The sequence below is a fragment of the Pogona vitticeps genome, chromosome 5 (assembly GCF_051106095.1).
Source record: "Pogona vitticeps strain Pit_001003342236 chromosome 5, PviZW2.1, whole genome shotgun sequence".
Lineage (NCBI taxonomy): Eukaryota > Metazoa > Chordata > Lepidosauria > Squamata > Agamidae > Pogona > Pogona vitticeps.
The window spans coordinates 54,760,604-54,786,643 of record NC_135787.1 but is presented as its reverse complement, the minus strand read 5'-3'; the positions used below and the strand labels follow the sequence as shown (position 1 = coordinate 54,786,643).

The following is a 26,040-nucleotide window of genomic DNA, read 5'->3' as shown; positions in this document are numbered from 1 at the left end:
AAAAGGAGAGCCTGAAAGTTGGTGGTGATAAAGGATGTAATAATACCACTATTCAGACAATGCTTGGGCTGTGACCGTGTCCACCCTGGCTCTACTATACCACTGCTGTCAAGTTTCAGAAGCATGGGGAAATGCCCACCTTAGCTTCTGAAGTGCAGTTCCAGTTAGTTAGATTATGTCCAAAGCTTCCATCAAAACAGCAGACAGTAAATACTGCCATAATTACTAGCATCTTCTCTTCCTTGGCTGTTGGGCACAACAGAATATCAGGCTAGAATCACAAAGGATTGACAAGGTGAAGCAGTCACGGAGCTCTTCAGAGATGAGAAAAGTTACTTTTTCCACGAGAGCTCCTAGAATCCCATAGCCATGCTGGTATTTAGACCCTCAAAGCTGTAGCCCCCAGATAACATTTCTAACTTTGAGGCATTGATTAAATCCAAAAATGAAATAAAATAAAATCTGGAACATCACACATTGGAAGAACTAACACTGAAATGTTCTGGCTAACCAGACAACCTTTAAGTGGTTTTTCATCCTTCTCACACCACCTTAAGATTCCGTTGCCCAATGCAAGCAAAGCCAGTCATTTTCTGGCCAGATAATCCATCTCTGTTGTGATCTGCACCTGGCTTCTAAACCACCACTTGCCAGGATGGAAACATTTAAGAAACAGTGACCATAAGCATAGTAAATCCTATCAATACCTTTAAGAAAATGAATTCAGAAAAGAAAGAGAAAAAAAAAGATACTGTGTTTTAGGTGGATTAGTATCCAATTACAACAATATCTACCTTTCTCTGCAGAGGAAAAGTGAATATATCAAAAGATATTGGACTTGCCCAGGGGTTTCATTTTGCTTTGTTTAGGATTATAGGTGGCTCATTACAATTTCATGAGCAGTGCTTAAATATGCAAGAACAGTCTGATAGCTCTTGCTGAAAACAGTTCCCTGCTAGTAGATCAATACACAGATAACTTCTCCTTCTCCCGTAAGAATGTGTTGTAAAAATAATTCAAGCACACACCACACATGCTTTCTATCACTTTCAAACTGGGTCCATGTGTACCTTGCCTCCTGCCTGTAGAAATTATTCTCATTTCTGAGTTGTGTCTAATCAGCATATGCAAGAAGTTATGAATAATTAATCAAACACAGAGTGTGGAAAAGCAACAGTACATGAGTCTTCCCTTATGCAGCCTTTGAAGAACTCATGTTTTTTTCTGAAGGCAGGGAAAGTCTCTCCAACACTGTTGATGTTAGGGCACCGCAGAGCCAGATATTCAGTTCTTCAAAAACCCTCCAATTTATGAATGTGGCCTGTTGAGATTCTGTATCTATAATTCAAAACACCAGGAAATGCCCCGATACTGCTACACAACATTGTGCCCCTGTGGACAGCAGAAAAAAGATACCAAGCTTTACATAGTTAAAGGCAGCCTGAATGTTACCAATGGTGGCAGTCAAGACGGTTTATAGCAGTGGTCCCCAACCTTGGGCTTCCAGATGTTCTTGGACTACAACTCCCAGAAGCCTTCAGCACCACCTCTGCTGGCCAAGATTTCTGGGAGTTGAAGTCCAAGAACATCTGGAGGCCCAAGGTTGGTCTACGGGATACCCTCTTGTGCTCACTATCATTCACAAGTAACATTAAGCAATTGAAACTACCAGAAACTGGCTCCTTTTTTCACCAGTTAACCACTTCTTATCCAAACACAAAGCAATTGTCAGGGATGTTTTTCAACAAGATTGAGTGGTAGTGAGCAGAAGAAGGTATCCTGTAGACTACCTTGACGGTTGCAACTTGTGCTGTCAACATTCAGGCTGCCTTTTGCCATGTAAAGCTTGGCTTTTTCCTGCTGTCAACATGAGTAGGAAAGTATCAGCCAATTTCTTGGAGCAGAACGTAATGGAAAAGACAATATTGCTAGGAAGTGGGGTCATAGGAGAAAGAGCAACCTAACATAAGATGCTATTAGGTTGCAAAATCTAAAAGTACTTTACAGCTTGAATGAATAAATTTCTGATTTACTTAAGAATAGATTTGTTTTCTATTCTTTGAAGAATATTTTAAAAATATTTTTCTGTTTGGCCAGGAAAGAGTTACAAAGTTCTCCTGAGAGTTGGCTAATTGGGACCTGTCTGACAGTTGAAATTGCCCAAGGCCTAGAGTTGATTTTCCCTTTGAAAAGTTGTGTCAGGAGCCTAGTGTCAGAAATCCCAAGAGAATATTTACTGAAAACACTCAAGGCTAGGACAAACAAACTCTTTTGTGGTTTTGTAATGCAGAAATATTTTGAATATGCCTTACAAAATTGTACACTAATTTACTGGAGACACATGGTAAAATGGCCCTTTCTATGAGACTGTCACTCAATTACTTTCTTAGTAAGTCTGTTTGTGTGTTTCACTCTTCAAAGAAAACCTATTTTTCAACTGTTTCTGTGACCTTTCATTGCCCTCCAAACATCTCCCTTCTCAGGCCATGAAGCTGCAACAGTGTATCTACCTTGGAACATTTTTGCTGGTAAGTGTGTTCTATGCATGCTCAGTTTATAACAAAGTCACTGTTTTACCCTTTTGAAAGGCCTTTTTAAAGGATCAGCATTTCAAGCCATGCAGCCTGGATTCCTCCCAATAATAATAAAAAAATGTTGGAGCTAACCAATCTCTTTCAAGATAATCAAGATTAGTCTTTTCAGTTGATTTTATCTGTTATAAATCGGTGTACATTTAAAGATGCTTGTTCCTGCATGGGGGTGGGACAGATGTACTTAATTTAAAAAATGGCACAGAACAAGAGCAGACTCTTTGCTACACGTGTGCCAAATTTTGGGGGTGATCCAAAGACCAGCTTCAAAGTCATATTATTTGTTTGGGATACCTCCATTTTTAGAATTGCCTGGTAGAATACTGATTTGCTCTGCTGCACAATAACATCACTGAACTCTCATGAAGTGATAATCAACGTGATTCCCTATAGATTTGGTACACTTGATGTAGATAGACATAAATGCTAGAAACTTCCTCTTCTAAAAAGCTGAAGAAATTTAAACCTAGGATCTGGAAATACCAAAAATAAAAGATTGACAGCTAAAAAGAAGACCTCTAATAATTCTGATCATAGCACAGAGCCAAACAGTCAGGAGAAAACCTTGACAAAGTTACTTTTGAGGATTCTGGCACCCAGAATTTTCCATCCCCAAAAATCAGGGTCCAGTGCTTTTGTGTACTCTAAATACAGAGAGTTGTTACTCCAAAATACTGCTTTTCCAAGTTCTGTCTAAAATGATGTGCAGTGGTTGAGGCCATAATCAACCAGTGCTCCCTGGTCTAAAGAAGGCATCCACCTCATTACTTCTGGGCACATGATTCACCATTACAGCCATCATTTGCTTGATCTTTGGCCACAGCCAGAACTGTAACAAGTGTTGCCTTTTTTGGAGGGTGGGGGATGGGGGCAAGATTGTACTTTGTCTTTTGAGGCCAGTTTCCACAAATGGTTTGTGGCATTAAAGCATTACTGGAATTTTGCCTTTGATGTCTATACAACATGAAATTAATAAATTCCTTTCAAGAGAAAACAGTTGAAAAGCAGAATTCCAATATTCCTTGATTTTAAAAAATGTAAGGGGGGGAAAGACTGCACGTGGACTCATTCTTTGTTTTCTTTTGTTTTCATAAGACTTGAGCTTATCCCACTCCTTTTCCTTAGAAAGATGCTTTGAAATCCAGTTCTATGGCACACCTTCTCAGCTAGAAAGTCAGACAGTTTTTTCTCCAGGCGATCTGGAACCTGTACACGGTGACATCGATTCAAGTTGACAAGGGCCACACACTTTCCTAAGTGAATGAGACACACAGTTAACAATATGGTCTATGTTCTTGTACAGAGCAGAGAAAGTGGCTGAATCTTGTCTCTTTGATCAGTAACACAGCCAAGGACTTGCTGTGGCCTTCCTTTCCCGCTGACTTGGCCCCATTCATTTTGGGGAGGGGATAAGCAGAGGTGTGGAATCTTGGGCGCAAAAGGCGAATGTTCATATTTCATGGACTTCGAAGTTTCTGGAGATTAATGTGGCCGTCGGAAGCAATTTTGCACTGGCAGGGATGACGACCGAAGCTCATGCTGCGTTCCTGTCGCAGCTGCACAAAAGCAGGCCAGCCAGTTATCGCTGGGTAACAAGTCCCAGAAAATGCGGTAATTAGATTGTGGGGAAGGCAGCAGCTAGGGTGAAATGGGAAAGCAACTAGGTGGCCCAAAGTAATTTGGCTTTCTGAAATGTGCTCCTACTTTCATCCTCCCTGTTTTATTAACGCTCCATAATACACCTTGTTATGCTCTTATGGAAGGTAATAGGAAGGCAGGCACTTAAGTGTAATGAAATTAGATTCTTCCTCCTTTTACACCGGAGGCACAATGACATTTTTTCTTGTAAAAGCCGTGAAAGCAGTTTTTAAAAATGGAAGTGACAGGAAAAACACTGGAATCCACTTCCCAGTTGCGGGTGAAGTAGTGGAAAGCTGATGAAGCTGAGCACTTTATTGTCCCAAGTAATGCCTGCTTTTCATTTGATGGCACAGCAAAGATGGGCAGGCAGCGCTCGAGATGACCAAGGAAATGAACCTTCTTGTTTTATCACTCCCACAAAGAGAGATCGTTTCCCCATTCCCACTAAATCAAAAATAAAAAAGGGACTGCGCTTTGACAATAACAATGAAATGATCGCCATCTCTCTACATTTATACAGGCTCATTTGGAAGGATGGGGAATAATATGAAAATGAGCTTTACTAATAGCATGTGCTATTTACAAGGGACAACATATACAACATTATTTTAAAATTTAAAACATTTTGTATAGGCATTAATACAATAATGCAATTGTTATGGTTTATAATAGGTATTTAAGGTAATTCAGAGGAAGAACAGAACCAATTCATGAGTGAACATAAGAAGCAATAGTACATACGACTAGTATCGCACTTGTATTGAATCTGTCTCTGAGGATTTTTTTAGGACAGTTCACTGATGAATTGGCTCACATTATAGCTGAAGAAGGCTGAAAATATATCAGCTGAAATGCGTTGGGGTTTTATCTTTGAATAAAAATACTAATACCCTTTTTTATATCCTGGGACTATCGTCTCCTCGCTAGACAGCTTCAGTGGATGTACCAGTCCTTTTTGTTTTCGTTGGATAACTGGATTAGATCAGAGGATCTTTAACAGGACCTTCTAAGAGTACTTCATTTCATCATCCTGGCTGTGAGATCCATCACCTGTCTATCTGTATCCAGATAAAGTACCAAAAAGTATCTGTATCCAGATAAAGTACCAAAAACATGAAGGGGAGGATGCACAGGTAAGTAGATCTATGAACCAATGGCAGTTAGGCCTCGTTACATCTTTTCTTGTTCTTCTTGCTCCAAATGCAGGAAGATTCTTCCATTGTAAGTTTGTTCCTCATCATTGAAATAGTCATTAAAAAGAGGACTATTAATCAACAGAGCTGAATAATGCTTGTAGATCTACATCCAAATTTGGCCATATTTGGGGGAAGATCTGCCACACACTTGCATGAAAGACAAATTGCTCAGGCCAGGTGATGCCCCCCCCCCAATGGCAAGTGCGTGGGTAAGGTTTAGGGAAGAGAGAAGAGTAAGGCATGTGGAATGTCAGAGTGAGGCCATCCGAAGTGCTGTATTGTGGATCTTGATATTTTTTGAGTGATCTGACAGAAACCAACCACAAGGTATTTTGAGGGTTATAAAGTAGTGTTCCATTCCCTGAGATTTCTGGATCAAAAGTGGAGGCTGGGAATGGGTACTTCTTGCCCAAATATTCATTTCCCTATTTGGAGGTTATGGAAAGTATAGCATCTCGCATCAAACCTCAGCTGGCATTGTGAAGCCAAAAAACTAGGGATGAACAAAATGAAAATTCAATTCTCAAAGTTCACAGACATTTGTTTTGGATCTTTTCTCTCTCTCAGTATATTCTCAGAATATCTCCTTCTTGCTTTGGTCCACGAATGACTTGTCTTTACAGTAGGACCGCAGTATCTGTGCAGGATCAGTTCAAAATTCCTCTCCCATAGATGCTGAAAAACACAGAAGTAGCAACTGGTACACATAGCATTGTCTGTACATAAGTACAGTACTGTATATGTATTTCTGTGTTTTTTAAATTTAATATTTTTAGGCAGTGGATAAGTGAATCTGCCAGTGCTGATCTAGCGTATAGGGTTCCCCTACTCTATTTTGAAGAAAAAAATAAAGACATTAGAATTCCTGCATTCAAAGAGATGGGAAATTATGTCATATAAGCAGGTACATTGGGAATCAAACAACATACAGTACTTCAGCCTCTGCTAGTTGGGATTAACAATGGGACTGAGGAGGAGGAGGGAGCATCCTGGGAGCAAGTTTAAGCAACTAGCCTTCGCATATTCTTTTCTTTCTGCTGCTTCAGAAACATTTCATTATCATTCACTTTTATTGCAAGGATCAAACTGGCTATTTATCTCAGGCATTCAAGTCCTAAATTGCTTTTCTTGGGAATTAGGTGCAATAGCTACCTGCCCTGCAGAGTTTAGTCTGCTTACTCTAGATTTCTTTTGTGTGCATGGCAAGGAAGCACATTAATTTTATTTTAATGTGATAAAAAGCTGCCACAGCACTTTGCAGGAGGAGGGTTCAAAAGGGAGGGGATTTCTCAGCTAACATATTCATGACCAGGAAATAAAAATCAGCTGAGGAATTCCACTGTCTTAAATAAGAATCCCCATCCCAACTGCCAGAGGTGAAGAGTGAACACAGACCAGGATCTGCCTGAGAATTTGATTCACCATGCAGGATTAAGCTGCAAATGAAAGGATTATAACAGATTATATTAGGTTAATACAAAAGTATCACAGTTCTTCTGTCACTGTGAAGGAAGAACAATTTCTCATTGATATCATTCTGTTCCAGATATCAGAACTGTAATGTGTAAAGGGAAATGCAACATTTCTTACAAATGGTTTTATGTGAGATTTATGAGCAAAAGATCACTTCTTAAGCAAACTAAGCTTCCATATCTGACTAACATGTCCTGATTCTGAAACTGAAATCATACTCCGACATGAATAACAGTAATATATAAAAAGAAACTCTAATTTGCAAATAATATTGAGAGGGCAGTCCTATTCCTGATGCAGTATCCAGTGTAAATGAATAAAATGCTTTCAGCTTAATATCTGCAAAGATTGCATGCAATTGTTGGTTCAAAAGGCAATGCTCTCTATTATCAGAAAGCCTTGCTTTTCCATGCTTCCTGATCATAGTGAGCAACTCACAGGCTAGTGCTGGAGTGCTTTCCACAGTATTGTGTATCAGTTCCTGACTGCAGTACTGAAGTTTAACCACTGTGCTAAACAGCCACTTTAATTTGCATATAGAAACTAAAAGTACAGTCGTGCCCCTCTTTACGATTGCCCCGCATTACGATGAAACCGCATTACAACAACATTTTTGAGATCGCAAAACAATGGTCGGAATAGGCTTTTTTCACTTTGCGATGATAGGTTCCCTGCTTCGGGAACCGATTCTTCGCAAAACGACGATTTTCCTACAGCCGATCGGCGGTTTCAAAATGGCCACTGGGTAAATAAAATGTCTCCCCGCAGTTTTCTGGGACAGATTCCTCACAAGACAGCCACCGAAAATGGCCGCCCTATGGAGGATCTTCGCTGGACGGTGAGTTTTTAGCCCATTGGAACACATTAAACGGGTTTTAATGCGTTTCAATGGGTTTTTTTATTTTCGCATTATGACGTTTTCGTTCTACAGCGATTTTGCTGGAACGAATTAACGTCGTATTGCAAGGCACCACTGTATAAAAAGTCCTCTTTTGGTGATGTCTGGCCTCTAGAAATGGGGGTATTCGTATTTGAATATCCCCCCCACAGGTGCAGATAACGATGGTCCGGTCCCCTGGGGCCAGACTGACCACTCACTATTCTGCTGCTGCCTAGAGCTCCACCGAGCCTTTCTATCTCTCCATTGCTCACGATGGATTAGCCACTCTGTGACCTGGCAGAGAGACTCATCATCCCAAGAGTAGCTAATCTATCACGAGCAACAGAGCGATAGGAAGGCATAGCGGAGCTCGCAGCAGCAGCAGAACAGAGAGTGGTCGATCTGGCCCCAGGGGGCTGGACCCTTGTTATCTGCACCTGTAGGGAGATATTTGTATTTGAATACCCCCATATCTACTGGCCTTTTTAGTGATGGAGCAGTGGCTACCCTATGCTCCATGCAGAAACTTTCCAGAGCTCATTTCATTGCAAAATCTTGCAGTTTTACATAATTCCATGTTCCTCATCTCCAGTCACTGATTGGAGGTGACAATCAATAACAAAATAAGTAGTTATTTTTATCATTTGCTGTGACAAAATTTAATGAATCTGGGCCTCATTTTTTATAAAATGTAAGAAAAAAATCCTGACCAATTAATCAAGTGTGTGATTCTCAATGTGCATTTTTCCAGGCTCTGACATATAGGGTAGACATTACAACAGATATCCCGAATATATCATTACATGAGTACAAGACTAGACATGCACCAGGGATTTCAGTATTCTACTTAAGGGGAAATTTCAGAAGAGGAAATTTCTTAAGCCTGCCACTACCCAACAGTTTACCCAGACAACTAAGCAATAGAAATAATTAAAATAATTATGCATGGGCTTCAGACATCTCATTTATACAGTTTACCAGGGCTCAATCTTTTACTGTAGACAGAAAATCAATACAGTCACAACTAAGTTGTCTTCTGGGGTCAATTAAAGTGGACTCTTGACAAGGTCTTTCCATCTTTTATGGGGACAGCAGTCCTGGAAGGGCAAGACCTTTATTAGTTAGAAGACTTGTGCCTGGGCAATGAGTAATAGAAAGCACGAGACGAAGTGCATTCCCTTGGAGAAAAATGAGCCTTGCAGAAGTCAGCAGTCTGTCTCTGTCTCTTCCGTTCCCAGAAAAGAGACAACAACTACAAGCAAATCTGACACAGTGTGCTCTGTTTTAGTGATTTTTCTTCCATCGTACATCACCCTGTCGGCATCAATACCCTTTGGAAACCCTTCTTTTCTTATTATTCTGGGAGAGGCACAGCAACTTGCATTTCCCAAGGTGACAGCCGTGTACAGTCATGGGCTCCCTGTGTGGAAATCTGAAATTAGAGCACTGCCCTTTCCACCTCTGCCTCTGTGGAGAAATTCATCTTAAGGTTTGATTTGAATGTCCTGTACCACTGGCTAGATTAGCAAGCAATGAACTATGGGGATTCAGTAGTTTCTCTGGTTTAGGTTCCATTGTAGAGATCAGGTGGACTCTATGACCCATAGGGTCCCTTCCAGTTTTGCACTTCTAAGATGATGATGAGGATGATGATAAGGATGATACCCATGCATAAAATTCTGCTCAGTGTAGCCATGTTTCCAAATGAACATGAAACAGATGAAAAAGAAACCTCAGAAACGTCTCTGGCACTGCCTTCTGTACACTCTTCAGATATGATTTAAAAGCATCTAGATAGCCCGTTTTTAAATAAAAGCATTATGCAGCAGCTACAAAGTTGTGAGAAATAAGACTGTTAGATACCCTGTGGCTTTGGTATACAAGATAGCAAGACTCCATATGCGATCAAGTAGCAAGAATGAGCATTGAGTTCAGAAAACAAAAACAGCACAAAGCATGGAAAGTACGGGTCATTCCAAGTTGTGAATTATGGCAAAACATGATCCACAGCTAGAGCAAAATCGGGTGGGAAGCAAGAGACAGGTACTGCTAGTGTGATCAGGCCATAGTTCCAAAGCTGAGTAGACTGGCTAAGCATCAGGACCGTAGACAGAGCTGTTACAGGAATTAGGCTAGATGTGAAGACCAATTTGACATCCAAAATGCATATAATAAAGAAACCAAGCCAGGTTTAGAATGGGGAAGCTGATTCGGATGCAGGGCACAGCAAAAGGGAAACAGTGATGGCACAACAAATTTCCTAGCAGTTTTGGGCTTCTTAAAATGTTTCCTTTGAAATGTGGCCAATAAGATTAAAGTCGAATGGCAGGAAAAGTCTATGTCAGACGTGCTGTGTGTTCCAGGCACTTTTTGGAGCTTTTTAAACAAAGTCTTGAAATTCAGAGGGTAGCAGTTCAAAACACCTCTCTCCCCCCACTCTCTTTCTATGTGCTACAGAGAGGGATAAGGAAGAAAAATAAGATAGTTTGCCATGGGATATCCAAGCCTTTCAGAAGATGGTTGTCATGTCCACTTTGGAGGATTCTTCCCCTGAAGAAAAAAGCTAAGATGACTTGCCTCAGTTGGAAACACCAGAACTGGAGGAACAACTTGTAGCCTTAGCTGACAATTCGTCCCCAGAGATACTGGAGGCTAAAGCAGAACCTGGATCTCCCAACATAATCTGCTGTTCCACATGAGATAGAGTCTTTGACAGAGAATGACTTCCACCCCAAGTGCAAGACAACTGGGTCCAACCAAGGCAGAATGCAAAACTCTGACAGAGGACACCTTAACTGTAAGGTGTGGGAGGGAGTTAACCAAGCCCAGCTGTGTAAGTACACTGCTCAAGCCAGGCACAGTTGTCTTGTTCTCTTGCTCCGTGCTTTCAGTGTTCCTGAGTTTTCCTGCTTTATCCCTCTCCTCACAACCCAAACGATGCTCCACTTTCTCTGGCTATTCTTTTTTGGACTGATGATGTAGCAGGACACTGACTGGCAGCATAATCCCAGTTTAAGATCTAACTATCCTTGTTACCATCTTGAGCATTACTTAGCATTACAAATCACTATTGTTTTGAATTGTTTTTAACTGTTTTAGCTTACACTGTTTAGTGGAACCCGCCCGGAGTAGACTTTGTCTAAAAGGGCAGGATAGAAATCTAATAAATAAAATAAAATAAAATAAAATAAATTGTGCAATCTTTCTATCTCTCCCTCTATGTAAACCTCTCTCTCTCTCTTCCCTCAGATTCCCCCCCCCCCACATGGCAAGGAATACAATCATACCTTCCTCTATTGCAATGAAAGCTGAGGTAATGGAGTAACAAAAACAAATCACTCAAATGTCAGCTTGGAATAGCATTTTACACACACACACACAACAACCCACCCTCAGCATGGAGAGTACTTTAATGAATGAGGGAATTGGCAGTATGTGAGATCTACACACAAGGAATAGATGAAAAGAAGAGCCCTATTCAGGGGTTATGCCTGGAGGATTACATGAGTGGCAGGAAGGTGGGGACACACACAGACCTACCTCATTATGTTCTTATGTGACCTGGGAAGGCATTTAGCTCAGTTTGATGTATGTGTGAATCCCTTGCTCTTGGCTTAAAATTGAAAACAAAAGTAATAAATACACAGCAAAGCTCTATCAAAGATTCCATTTGTTTCACAAGATGTAAAAAGTGCCTCTTTCAAGGGTTTCCCTTCTCTGCCTAGATTGCTCTTTTTTTCTTTACCTGCAGAAAAGTGCAACTCCTTGATAGTGCATGCCCACTATTGCTGAAATTCCATGTAGTTTTTTATATTTCCTAAATTAAAACATCATTATCACTCTGGCTAATATACTACTACAAATAGAACAACAACAGCAACAAAAAGCACATAAGAGTTCAGAAAGCCCATCAGCAGACTAGCGCAGCAACTCAAAATGCTATTTCTCACACACGTGAAAACTATCCTTATTTTACTTGTCATTCCTATCATTTTTCTTATTCTTAATCTTAAAAGTAACACTTTGTGAAATAAAATAAAAGCTTTCATGGAACAGTCAAGTTGGTATGGTGGCTGCAGCTCAGAAGGGCTAATTGCTGTGCCATGTTGTATCCCACTTAGAAAAACATTCCTTGAATAAACTGTTTTAGTGATTTCCTAAAGCCCCATTTACACAAATCTATTCTAAATTATGTTCCTCGGCCATGTTAAATGACTTTAAAAATCACTAAAAGCTGTCCTTTATTAAGAAAAAAAAGTAGCTTTCTTAGTGAAATGTGGAGAGGCCTGGTTCAAATTTTCAATATGACAGGTTTTCAAATGCTACCTGCAGGATTGACATTTCCAGCATCATAACAATCATAACAGCTTGTTTTAGCAATGCCAATGCACTGGGCATTAATAGTCTGGCATCTCAGTTGGGTTTCCAGCAAATGATTTACTTGATATTCGATTGCATGCAGCTCATTCCTCTGGTCTTGCTCCACAGGTAGTTTTAAACCTTGTAGGAGCTCTGATGATGGGAAGGGAAGAAACAAAGTTGAGTGCCATTCATAGAAGTAAGTTGCATTAAATCCAAAGGAATGATACTGAATTTTCTGTTTCAGAAACACAAAATCCAGAAATGTGACAGTTTGGATGCCAGTACTGTACAAGTTTTAAAATAGCTAATGGTTGTTCTGGGTTTTTCAGGCTCTTTGGCCATGTTCTGAAGGTTGTTCTTCATAACATTTTGCCAGTCTCTGTGGCTGGCATCTTCAGAAGATAGAGTAGCACTCTGTGCTCTGGTGCAGTTTCTTTGGGAGTTGAGTATTTATAGCTGTAGGATCAGCTTTTGTCCTTTTCAGGAGATGGGTGATTACGGTGATCAGTGTGTTTTTGTTGTGGGTGTATTGTTGTGATAAGGAGGAGAGATTATCTGTCACTGTGATTGATAGGTGTCATTAGCTGGTCTTTTGTATGTAGTGATCACCGGTCCTTGTGGCTGGGTAGAGTTTGTTGACCTTTTGCAGGCTGTATTTTTCAGTGCTGGGAGCCAAGCTTTGTTGAATTTTAAACTTTCTTCTTTTTTTTTTGAAGCTCTGTTGGTGTTTGTGGATTTCAATGGCTTCCCTGTGCAGTCTAACGTAATGATTGCTGGTGTTGTCCAGTACAGTGGACCCTCGACTTACAGACGGCTCGACTTACAGACTTTTCGAGTTACAGACTTCTCTGGCTGCAAAATTTAGATTCAACTTGCAGCCAAAGAATCAATTTACAGACCAGAAAAAAACCAAAATGGAATAAAAATAGAATAAAAACCACTGGTTATGGGATTAATCGGTTTTCAGTGCATTGTAGGTCAATGGAGATTCGACTTACAGACTTTTCGACTTGCAGCCACCATTCCAATATGGATTAATTCCTTAAGTAGAGGGTCCACTATATTTCATTATTTTGAAATAGAATTTCATGTCCAGGTTGTTTAGGGCATGTTCAGCTACTGCCAATTTTTCCGTTTGTTTTCGTCTGCAGTGTCTCTCATGTTCTTTGATTCTGGAGTGGATGCTCCATTTTGTGTTTCCAATATATACCTGACCATAACTGCAAGGTATCCGGTATACTCCTACAGTGGCGAGGGGGTCCCTTCTGTCCTTTGCTGACTGTAACATTTGTTGTATTTTTGTGCTGGGCTTGAATACTGTTTATAGGTTGTGTTTTTTCAAAAGTTTCCCCACGTGGTCAGTGACCCCTTTGATGTATGGCAGAAATACTTTATTTGTGGTGGCTGTTTTTCTTCTTCAGTTTGGTGTTGTTTTCTTGGTTTGATGGCTCTTGTGATTTCATTTTTGGAGTAGCAATTTCCTGTAGGGCCCATTTCAGATGGTTTAGTTCGGTGCTGAGAAATTGACCTTCACAGTTCTGATTTGCACGGTCTACCAGGGTTTTGATTATGACTCTTTTTTGCTGTGGTTGGTGGTTGGAGTTTTTGTGGAGGTACCAGTCTATGTGTGGGGGTTTTCTGTAGACCTTGTGTCCCAGTTGGAGGTCAGTTTTGTGTACGACCATGACATATAAGAACAGGAGTTGTCCCTCTATTTCTTTTTCCATGGTGAATTGTATATTTGGGTGGATGCTGTTGAGATGGTTTAGAAATTCTTCCATTTTTTTCTTCACCATGGTTTCAAATTGCAAAGGTGTCATCCCCATATCGAAACCAGACTGTGGGTGCGAAAGGTGCCAAAGTCAGGGCCTGTTTTTCGAAATGCTCCATGTAGAAGTTTGCTATAACTGGGCTGAGGGGGCTCCCCATGGCCGCTCCATCTGTCTCTTCATAAATTCATTATCCCACTGAAAATAGCTGGTCATTAGGTAGTGTTGGAAAAGGGCCTTGATGTCTTCTGGAAAGATCTGCTGGATGAGTGTCAGGGTGTCCTTTATTGGTACCTTAGTGAACAGGGATACTACATCAGAGCTGATCAGTCTGAGTTTTAGGGTGCTGATCTTGCTTATGAAATGTCCTGAGTCTTTGATGTAGGATGAGGTTTGTCCAATGTAGGAGGGTTGCTAGATATTTGGCTAATTCATATATTGGGGAGCTGATGGCATTTACAATGGGCCTGAGTGGGATTGAGTCCTTGTGGATTTTGGGGAGTCCGTATAGTCTTGATGGGAGAGCTTCTGTCTTGAAGATTTGTTGAAGGACGTTGGGGTGCAGGGAGGAACTCCTGATCAGCATGTTTCTTTGTTTTGTGATTTTGTTGGTTGGGTCCCGTTTCAATTTTCTATAGGTGGTGGGGTCTAGAAGTTTCCTGATTTTGTCCTTGTATTCTTCTGTTTCCATGATTACTGTGGCATTGCCTTTGCTGGCAGGATGATGATGTCCGGGTCTGAGTTCAGGGACTTGATAGCATTTATCTCCTTTCTTGTTATGTTGCTTTTTGGGGTTTTTGCTTTTTGTAGGATCCTAGTCAATTCGCCTCTTATTTCTTCTGCTTTTTCTTCTGGAAGATGATATAATGCTGATTCCACATTGGCAATGATGTCTTCCACAGGAATTTTACTGGGTGTGACTGCAAAAGTTCCTCCTTTGGCTAAGACTGAGGTTTCTTCCGGGGAGAGTTGGCGTCCCGATAGGTTGATGCTGATGTGCGAGGTGTCGAGTGTAGGTTTCTGTTGGCTTGTTTGGCATTTGTTGAATTTCTGTTTTTGTCTGGTTGTGTGGTTCACCATTTCTTTTTCCATCTTTCGGTAAGAAATGGTATCAATCTTGTCCCAATGTTGACTTCTCATTTTTTGGCTGATATTGATGTGTAGGCATAGTAGATCTTTGTCTGTGGAGTCCAGTTTTTTGTGGGTTGTGTGGATTCTTTCCCATAGGAGGGCATGTTCCAGGCGGTCATAGATGCGGCTAGCCTGAGGCGAAATGAAGGTCCTTTTTGTCCGAGGAAGGCTGGTATGGTTTTTGTGTCTCTGAAGCGTAGTAGAAATGTTAAGGAACATAGTAGGTGTGCTCCTTTGCTTCGGAGTGTTTCCAGTCTCCTGGTCTGGCTGATTGTTTCCTCCCCGTAGAGGCATTCAATGTATTCATGAAGGCTTTCACAGCCGGGATCTAATGGTTATTAGGGGTTTTAAAATAGCCTTCACATACTTGAGAAGGCAATGGGGAAGGTCCTGGTTGCAGACTTCCCACAAACATCTGGTTGGCCACTGGTCAACTATTGTCTGAATAGAATCCTGGTCTCATGGCATGTTTATATAGTATACAGAGATGCTATAGGTTGAAAAATTTTGAACTGGGATACCAGAAGACAAGCATTCAGTTATCTGAGATGTATCATCTCTAGCTGACTTCTGATTAGTCCCATTCATTCACATGTTACTCTCCTTTGCTACACTAAATTTATATACTACACAGGCAGGATGTTACACTGTTTGTGGAAGAGTTGGGCAAGAATATCACATCATAATCATTAATGAATAATGTTTCATTAGCACATGTTCTGTTTTACTATGTGTACAGTAAAAGAGGTCAATTTGCTGCACAGGTTTACAAGAAGCAACACCTCCTCAACTCCGGCACTGTAATGGCTCTGTAAGATTTCATTAGCAACAAAGGATTTTTCCTGATGTAATTTGAAGTATGCAAAGAATCTACCTTGAAACCATGTTTATCTAGATCAGACCTGGGCAAAGTGTGACCCGAGGGCCACATACACCCCACGAGCCGCTCCTGTCCGGCCCACCGGACTTCAAAATCATTTATAGCTTTTTGTCTAATGTTGATCAGTTCCTTATCTTTAACATACCACAAAAAACCTCTTTATTATTTGTAAAGATTAACAAGTTTAAAATAAAAAGAACCATAACATCACTGTTTCATTTTATTTTTAAGTAAAGTTGGTTCGGCCCCTGAACAGAGTTCAGATTTTTCATGTGGCCCCCTTTTGAAATTAATTGCCCACCCCTGATCTAGATTCATCCTAATTTCAGAATGCAGTGCCTTCAGTCTTGCTTCATCCATAAGGTTTAGTTTCCTACAGTCAGGAGACTTAGCTCCCTCCAATCGTGAGCCTTAAGGAACTGACATCAGCTGATCCTGAACAAACCAGTTGGAATACACCTCCTTGGAGGTGGAGCCTGTAGGCTTAAGTTTCAACAGAGACAAAGTGTCCCATGTTCTGAGCTCAGAGGCTGAGTCCTCAAAGATATGTTTTCTTAATTTTGTGGTTAGAAAATGGGGGGGGGTATCTTATAAATGGGGGCATGTTATAAATGGAAAAATATGGTACTTTTGGACTTGCTAGATGGGGATTCTGGGACCTGTAGTCTAGGAAGCCACTTTTCGAAACTCTGGTGTTGGGACCTACCAGACCAGTCTCAGCATGAGGTAGCAATTGCCATTTCCCCTACTGCTTTGCCCCTTCCTAATGATGTCCAAGGGAGATACTCAGATTGTGGATGAAACAGGACCACAGCCAGATCCCATGCTGAATTCAAAGATGCTCCAGTATACTCACAAAGCCAAGACACTAATTTAATGCTACAGTAGGGGTTTTCTTTTTGGTATCCAATGCACTCTGAGTTTGTTTTTGTTTTAATGTAACCCCCAAAGGCTAGACTCATGTTGTGGAAAAGGGGAATACAAGGGGAACTGCACAAACAGTTCTTCCCATCTCGCAGGCTTTTGATTGCATGCCTGATCATTGTACTAGTAGTGAAACTGGGTGTGTGATCAACAGGAAAGTGTACATAGGGTGACTTCCATATAATACTGGGGCATTACAGCCTTGTTCATGGCAAGTAGGGTACAGGAACCTCCACGGCTTTTTGTTGACTCTCCTACAGCAGTGTAACCATTGCAGCCATCCCTCAGTTTCCCACCCTCCTTAGTTTTTAATTTCGGAATGTCCATTACAAATAGCAGTTTGCCCATGTACTTTGTAAAGTCAAAGGAAGTTTAGCAAGCTTTATTTAATAACTCCCAATAATAACCCCACAGAAGTCTGCTTTAGAAATAAGACCTACTGAGTGCAGTGCATTTTGCTTCCAGATAAATGGAATAAACCTTAATCAGTCCTTCTTTCAACTGCAAAGACCTCAAAATAATTATTGTAAGCCGCCCAGAGACCTCTGGGTAGTGTGGGCGGCATATAAATTGAATAAATAAATAAATAAATAAAATAAAATATTGGTTGCAAGGGCAATTCCACTGCAGTTTTCTCTCTCTTGCAGACGGTCCTTGGTGTGATCAGTCACACGACTGGTCATGCACCCGATTTTGCAGCCAGCATGTGACCAGCCACTAGAAAGAGGAAAACACTTGCTCCAACAGGAGTGCTGTTTTATATGCCACAGCCACTCGGAAAAACCAAAACACTGTGAGGGATCATAAAAAGATGCAGTGGCCATTAGGCATCAGGCAGTGGTTTTCTTACAATAGTTAATTATGAAAATTGTGAGGGTGGTTACTGTGATTGCACCATGGTCACAGTAACAAGTTTGATCTTATTTTGTTCTGGCATGGTGAGTGCCTAAGCCCAGAAACTGCCGCTAAATTGATCCTCTAGACTACCTTCATCTTATGCTGCAAGTGGATATTTGTGAATCAGTATTAGTTACACATCCTCACTTCAAAAGGTTTGTTTTGCCTGTGTTCAGTTACTGTCAGGGGGCACTGAAGAAAAGCTGATAAATCAAATGAGGCCACCTTGGAAGACCTTTTTTGACAGGTCAAACAGCAAGGCGTACACAGGTGGCATGGCATTAATACAGCAAAGAGCTTTCCGTAACAAGTGGTTCTCTTTGAAATCGCCAGAAGAAAAGCGATACAAGCCCAGAGTCCTCAAAACAGAATAACGATTTCCTTAAAATTGCCAGATGACTCCCTGGAGGGCAGTTCCTTCTCTTGACTGAATGTGTATCCTGTGCTGTGAAGCCAGAAACTTAAAGAAGTGAATAGGTAATGGAGTGGATCTCTGCCAAGAAAGTCTAAAGTAGTATTCAGGGTCTGGACATCCCATCCCACAGCTTGTTAACACAATTGCGGAGCCAGTCCAGCAATTCACAGAAAGCTCTTATTCCCAGAACCTCAGGGCAGCCTTACATTTTACATTTGTAGTAAGCCTGGATTAAGAACTCCGGAAAAAACGGTGCCACCAGTTTTTTGAATCAAAGCATAATAATCATTTGTTACCATTTTTAAAAGTATGTTGGCACTTCCTTGTTTCACTATTTCCAATAGCTAACAATCACCCTTTCCTCGTATTCGAAGACACAGCAAAACTAAATAATTTTAACCTGGGGGCACTGAAAAGAGAAAAAGAAATATATCACAATGGCATCTATGTGATTGCTAGCCAGATTGTTCACAGGGATCATAAAATCCCCCTGCTACAGCAGCTCCGCTGGCTTCTGATCCGTTTCTGGGCACAATTCAAAGTGCTGGTTCTAACCTATAAAGTGGTAAAGGTTTTGGCCCAAGGGATCTCAAGGACCACATGTCCATTTATGAGTCTACTTGAGTGTTAAGATCATCAGGACACGTCTTCCTCTACAGGAGAGGGCCTTCCCTGTGGCTGCTCCCACACTTCAAACACAAGAGGCCAGGCTGGCCCACCTTTGGTGTCTTTCCACAAGCAGGTGAAGACCTATATCTTGAGGCAAACTTTCCCTTTAATGACTGGATGCCTGGGCGGGTTTATTAAATGGATTGTTGTGCTTTAATGTTTTGCATGTGTTTTGGTGTTGTTTTTCTTCACTGTGTTGTAGTATGGTACTTGATTCTTTCTAGTATTTGCCTACTTCAGTGGTCTGGGAACAAGGGTAAATTACCCCAAATGGGGTAAAAATGAAAATCCTGGGGGTATTGAGCAAAGCCTACCTTGTAGGATTTTGAGCATAACCTTGCTAGCGTGTGAAATGAGTGCAATTGTACGATAGCTGGAGCATTCTTTGGCACTGCCCTTCTTTGGGATTGGAATGTAGACTGATCTTTTCCAGTCCTCTGGCCACTGCTGAGTTTTCCATTGATGATGATAAAAAAAATAGTGCACTGGTCTTTAATGTTGGGCTGTGGCACCAGGGTGGGTGACATGATCTTTAGCCTGGTTTGTTCCTTTTTGCAAACCAGACACAGAATGATTAAAGTGGTAGGAAAAGCCCCCCCCCCCACAATTGCTAGCACCACTCTGGCAGCCATTGATGATGATTAAATCCTCTGCGAGCTAGCAAAAATTTAATGCAACTTGCTAGGCATGTTGGACACCTTACTACTCCTTATACCACCCCATGGCTGGAGTGGAATGCATTCCAGCAAAAATAGTGCACATCTTTATTAAAATTGGTGCATCCTGCTAGTTCGGTACATAGCCTGGCAGCCATTGATACTTATGATATATCCTGCTAGTTCGGTACACAGCCTTTGTAGATTCAATAATATTTTGAATTCAAATAATGTATGATTTCCTTCCTTTCAAATCAAGGGAGTAATGTCGGCATATATAATTTTTTTTTTTTGGGGGGGTAAAAGGTAAAAAAGTTCCCTGACCCCTGGTCTACTTACTGTTTTTATCTTTAAATATTGTTTTTAATTATATAAGCTGCCTTGGGTCCTTTTAAAGAAGGAATACACAAAACAAGGATTTTAAAAACTACCATAGCTACATCTCTAACTATTGACAGAATGAACAGCAGCTTTTCTTTCGGAACATATAGGAGCAGAAAAGGAGAGAGCGAATCTGAATCAGGACTGCATGGAATATGCCCTACATAACATTGTCCCAGTTCAGATGACTCCCCTCTCCAAGATTTCACATTATCATGGAAAAGTGAGCACTGAGGGACTGGTAGTGCAATTTGTGTCTTGTTTGACTCTGGTGAAACCTAAAGGTGCTGAACACTTGGTTGAGGCCAAGCTTCTCTATACCATACGGTGGATCGTGCTCTGGTCATGACAGATCAGGCCACAGCTTCTATAGTTAAAGCCATACAGTGGTTCCCCACTTGACGACGACTCCGCTTGACGATGAGTTTTTTGCAATCGCTATAGCGATCGCAAAACGATGGTTCCTATGGGGTTTTTTTCACTTTATGATGATTAGGTCCCTGTTTCGCGAACTGATTGTTCGTAAGACGATGATTAAAAACAGCTGATTGATGGTTTGCAAAATGGCTACTATGTCCCCCTCCTCATGCAGGAAGGTAACCAACTCAAAATCACACCATGAATTATTCTAGTTTAGTCAACCCAGTGCTGATTTCCTTCTGAGCTGCTGACTTGCGCAATTAAAAAGAACTCCTGCAAGCAAAGGATCATAACCTTCTGGTTAGTGAAACATTTGACTTCAACCCACCAAAAATGTTCAAGGGGAGCCAAAGCTTCATAGCATGTTTCATTATCAAAACCACTCTGGTCTAATAGCATTCTTCCTAGCACATTTCCAGTTGGCAAGATAATCTTTGCACTGAGCCATTGGTGTGATGTGTTAAAAGTTTGCACTGCTTTTATAGCCTTCAGCAAGATAAATGGCCACAATTCTTTCTTCAAATAACTGTACAATATTAATGTGAGATAGGTATAAAATATGGGTTCTAAAAATACTTTCTTGTTCTATTCTCCTGAATGTTTTCAAGGGGCATTGGTGAACAATCCCTTAATGCAGAAATCCAGTGTTATACTATAGAAATAAATGCTAACTGGAGACATAGAGAAATCATATATTTGTGTAATTTATTCCCCCCCTTTAAAGTGGATATCCAGAACCCAACACAGAACAATGTGGACTTGATGGAGTACTAAGGCAAAAGCAGTTCTTCCAATATTGATCATATTTCCAGTTCAGTTGATTTATGAAAGGAAATCTTTCACTGCACACAAATTGCTTTTGTTAGTGGGTTATATTTGTAAAATAGTAATTCCTGCAGTCATAGAGGAAGATATGTTATGCATTTTTTTCTAAAATAACGCTTGAAGCAGTAGGAAGGATGTTGATAGCCATGTTCACTTATGGAAAAAAATGCCACTCCTTAAGTGATCCTGTTCTCTTCTGGCATCTAATTACACATGGCTAATCATTATTTAATAATTCTGTATTTGAGGACATGGTAGGCCTCTTTGGTTGTTCAGTGCTAGTAAGTAGCAAAGAAGGGGATCTCTGAGATTTTGTGAATACAGCTCACTTCCTCAAACAAGTGTCTAAGGAAAGGAACTGTATCCATATGAGCTGAAACTGAACCAAATTTGTTAGTGATACAGATGCTTTGTCTTATTTTGTCATTATTGTTGGTGCAAAAACAGACTAACATGACTACCCTATCTGAAAACTCACGTTCAGATATACATCCATAGGGATATTTACTCTGATCAACTCTGTGTCCCTTCAGATGAACACCATGTTTCCTGGGAGCATGATCGGCAAGTTCAGTGACACCCAGATAGGAAGTTGACTCTGTCTTTTCTAGACTATACTTTCATGTCTTTCCATGGACGTGGTGGCGCTGCGGGCTAAACCGCAGAAGCCTTTGTGTGCTGCAGGGTCAGAAGACCAGCAGTTGTAAGATTGAATCCATGCGACGGAGTCGTTTTCGACTCTAGGGGGCGGTGCTCATCCCCGTTTCCAAGCCATAGAGCCAGCGTTTGTCTGAAGACAATCTTTCGTGGTCACATGGCCAGTGCGGCTTAGACACGGAACACTGTTACCTTCCCACCAAAGTGGTCCCTATTTATCTACTTGCATTCGCATGCTTTCGAACTGCTAAGTTGGCGGGAGTTGGGACAAGCGATGGGAGCTCACTCCGTTGCGTGGATTTGATCTTACGACTGCTTGGTCTTCTGACCCTGCAGCATAGGCTTCTGCGGTTTAGCCCGCAGCACCACCACGTCCCAAGAAATATTATACCAAAGCTATATAAATATGTATGATTTTAATTGACGACTAAGACAGACCCAAGAAGAACTGTGACAGAAGGATAGCTAACAGGTTGGGTGCCAATACAGAGAAGACCCTGCAATGGGTGGTAACCCCATGGTCACACCCCCAGATGGCACCACAGGTACAGTCTCACCTACTCTGTGCACACAGCTGCCTGTACTGTGTATGGCTGGGTATTTTCTGGGTGTGAGCAAGGAGGTATGCAGCACCTCCTTGCACAAATGCAATTCCTTAGAGCAGGACATTCTCCAGTGTGCATAACAGCAAGTCAACGTGGAGTAACGTGGGCAGGGTATTACTTGTTGTCAAGTGTGAGTCTGACCTGACAAATGATTAGATGCTCTCAATCAAGTGGTTGGCAATGGAGGCTACCTGTGAGGAGGAGGCCATGGGCTCCTCCTGTCCCTCAGATACATTGTTGAAGTGGCACTTCAGCTGAATGTGTTATCCAGGTTCAGGCTCTTGTTATAGGATACAGCAGGCACCTTTGGTGGGTCTGGAGCCCAGTCCCCCTACCTGTCGAGACCCTCTAAGGGCAAACACCCCAAATGCCTCAAAACGAAGAAAGCAAGCCCAAACAGAAATGGCTAGATGTTTTGAAAATATTTTGGGACTGTGACCTGTTTAAAACGTGCATCATCAGTTTTGGAGACTTTTCATGTGGTCATGTTTTCCATCAACTGTTACTCAGGACCATGCTGCTACTAGTCCCAGAAGAGGCATAAAATTGTCATTGACATTCACTGGACTGCAGAATGGAGGAAGTTTGTACAAGCCACTGGAGGCACACAGCTTCATTACTATCTATGTGAAGGTGGAACCTGTATCTTAACAAAGGAGATGCCAGGTACAGTACAATTCCTAACAATTCAAAGTATCTCTATAAAGATCACTGTAAAGGGTTTAAGAGAGACAACAATCAGCTTTGTATGTGAGCCTTACAGATTGGTTTTAAGCATAGAACAGTGCCTCCGTTTACTCGTCTCCATAGGATGATATCACACTAAGCTGGTCAATACTTCAGAGAGAGAAAAAATTAAGTTTCATTTTACTGGTTTAATCTGTTTAGGCAATCTGCAATGGAGGTCCAAACTTAACAACACAGCATGTCATTGGAAGAGGAGATCCTGAAAGCCATTAAAATGTCTTGATTGCCGGAGCATGAGCTTACTCACTCTGCATTTTGCAAATGAGCTTGCTTTTGCTTTTAGTCATCAAGAGGCACACATGGGCTTTTTATTTGCAAGTTTGCTTTGTGGGGGTGGGGGAGACACATGCCTGGAGGAGGGCCCATGATGCAACATCAGGACATATGCATGTTGGATAGGTCCTTGACTCTCCTTTCAAATATCTGATTTAACTTCGATTATCCTTTCTCAATAAAGTTTGCACTTTAAATCTGGTACCACAAGCTTCAAATCAGAAGGAATTTCCACAACAGTGTACAAAATGATTTCCAAAGGAGTGGTCCTATTGTTTCACTTCATGTACCAGTAGGTGGGGGTATAAGCCTAGCAATTCGCCATTTAGTTGCTTTCTGGTGGCCATGACTTTCTGACCCTACTGGACATGTACGAAGTGGGTTAAGATTTCCTTACAGCATTTATTAGACAAGCAGGGCCATCTTTGCCTACAATTCAAGCCTGTAAATCACATCTGACAAATATTACAGTACAGCCTTACTTATATTCCCATATGATGGAGTTAGTCTGATTCCGATGGGAAAAATAACACCAGATTAAGTTAACTTTACAAATGTTAAATGACACATTGATACCTTTTAGCTTGTGTCATTGATAATCAGTGGCTTTGCAGCGGACAAGGCAAGCCTAATGTCATCTTGAATTAAAGGAGATGCAGCCTGAGAACTCAAATGTGCAAAGCCCAGATGAATGAAATAGGCTTATACAGACCGCAAACAACTGAATGATTTACTAAGAAAATAAGAACAATTATCAGGAGTGTCCCTACCATTAAGTGGAGCAAGGCAGTGGATTTTATGTGACATGTCAGGCATTAAAAAAAATTCTTCCTGTCAGGGATGGGGAAAGGTGTTTGCCAAAATAGCTTGGCATACATTAGATATTGTGTGGGTGGGAGACAGCATTTACAACCCAGCCTCAGGCAGCAAAGTGCTCTGGGTTGATCCCAGCCTTTACACCTATGAAAATATGATTTACATCTAAGATCACGCCTCACATTAGTACTGATTTCTGCTGATGTTTCCACTGCAACATCAGTGTTTTCCTCCTCCTTCACTGCTTTCCTGCCAGTTCCACCCAAACTCGGATGGCACTTAAGGTGTTTGCCGGGCTACAAAAAGAATGGATACAGTCTGTATTTGTGAGGTTGGGTCTCTACACAGGTCCAGCTTCCATAACGCAATTCTTCAGAATTCACATGAAAAATTAACTACAATAGCAGAAGCAAGGATGGCAACATCACATGTATGGATACCTATGACAAAAGGAACAACAATAACAACAACATCTTAGAACTGCAGAGCTGGAAGGGACAATATTAGAGATGAGCACAAACGTCGGTGCAGAGGCTCATGCCAGTTTGTATGCATATCAGCACAGATGTCATGTGTTCCCTTCTCCCGCCTCCCTGGCCAATAAGCCACTCACCAGTTACAGCACAGTCCTCTCTTCCCCCTCTTTGGCAGTTCGGCCAATCCCCAGCAGGAGCACAGGCTTGCCTGTCCTGCCTCCTTATCTGAGTGGGCAATCAACCAAAGCCAGTGCTTCTTTTGGAGACTGGTTAAACACCCTCATCCCGTTAACAATATAGGGAAGGATATGCAAGAGGGGGAATGACTGGTAGGGATGCATCTGGCCTGACTTCCATTGGGAGAGACTCAGATGAGTTCTACGACATGGGTGCTGCTACATAGAAGGCCCTGTCCCTACGCACTCCGCTACCAACCTACTCAAGGTGGTGAGGCACACAGCTGGGCCTCTACTGGAGATCTCCAATTCCAGGAATTCTTTCCACTATCTTGGCCCCAAGCGATTAACATGTTGTTAACATAGCGGACAAGTGCATTCTCATCCTCCCCTTTGGGTAGCAAGCTCTGCTCTTCTCTTTCTGCACAGATCTTCTTTTGCTGTTGCTTGACAATGAGCACCACCAGCACCACCATTTTCTACACAGCAGAGCTGGAGGCTACTTTCTCAATCAACACCAGAGAACTCTAAATACCCTGTCCAACTGCGAATTCGAGGATTCCCTGGGAATACAGCCATGGCAGTTACAGTGGTATCAAACTTTTCTAACTTGTAGTGTAGATATACTCTGCGAGTTAGTTGCAATGGTTTGATGTTAGCTGAAGGAATTTTAACTTCAAGGAAGGACAATGTCCAATCCTCTCCCATGCAGGCAGCTGAAAAGACATTCCATCTGTCATTTTATCAGCTTGAACAATATGGGAAAGGCTCAGGGGATGCTGTGGAGAATAAGCAATGGGGAAAATCTCCTTCTGTGTTCTTCTTACGCTTCCTTAGCAGCCATGGCTAATTTTGGGCAACTCTCTCCTCCAGCAGTAGTATGTCTGCATCCCATCCCACGTTGTTCAAGAAGATCCTGCGACCCACCCAGAAAGCCTTTGGGAGGTCAGAGGTGGACAGAGGGAAGAAAAAGGGACAGGAATATTTCAGTCCAGACTCTTCCTTCAGATAACACATTGCAGAATGCAGGCCAATGTACCCAAGTCAGTAAAGCATGCCCTTTTGAAAAAAAAATTATTTCGGTCTCTTTTGCTAAAAATAGGGGATGAAATTCTTGCCATAGTTGTATTATACTTTTGTTTTCCCAAGTAGTATCATTTACCTTTCTTTGAAGGGGATA

At 41.5% G+C, this 26,040-nt stretch overlaps 1 protein-coding gene and 1 long non-coding RNA gene across 5 annotated transcripts in view; one reads left to right on the top strand and one right to left on the bottom strand.

Moving 5' to 3' along the window:
* GALNTL6 (polypeptide N-acetylgalactosaminyltransferase like 6) overlaps positions 1 to 26,040 on the bottom strand; it is a 640,150-nt gene that overhangs the window by 73,298 nt on the left and 540,812 nt on the right. The gene's annotated exons all lie outside the window — the stretch shown is intronic.
* On the top strand, positions 1,905 to 25,934 carry LOC144589386 (uncharacterized). Its single transcript, XR_013545466.1, has 2 exons — positions 1,905 to 12,339; positions 22,883 to 25,934. It is a non-coding gene; the product is annotated as an uncharacterized LOC144589386 (long non-coding RNA).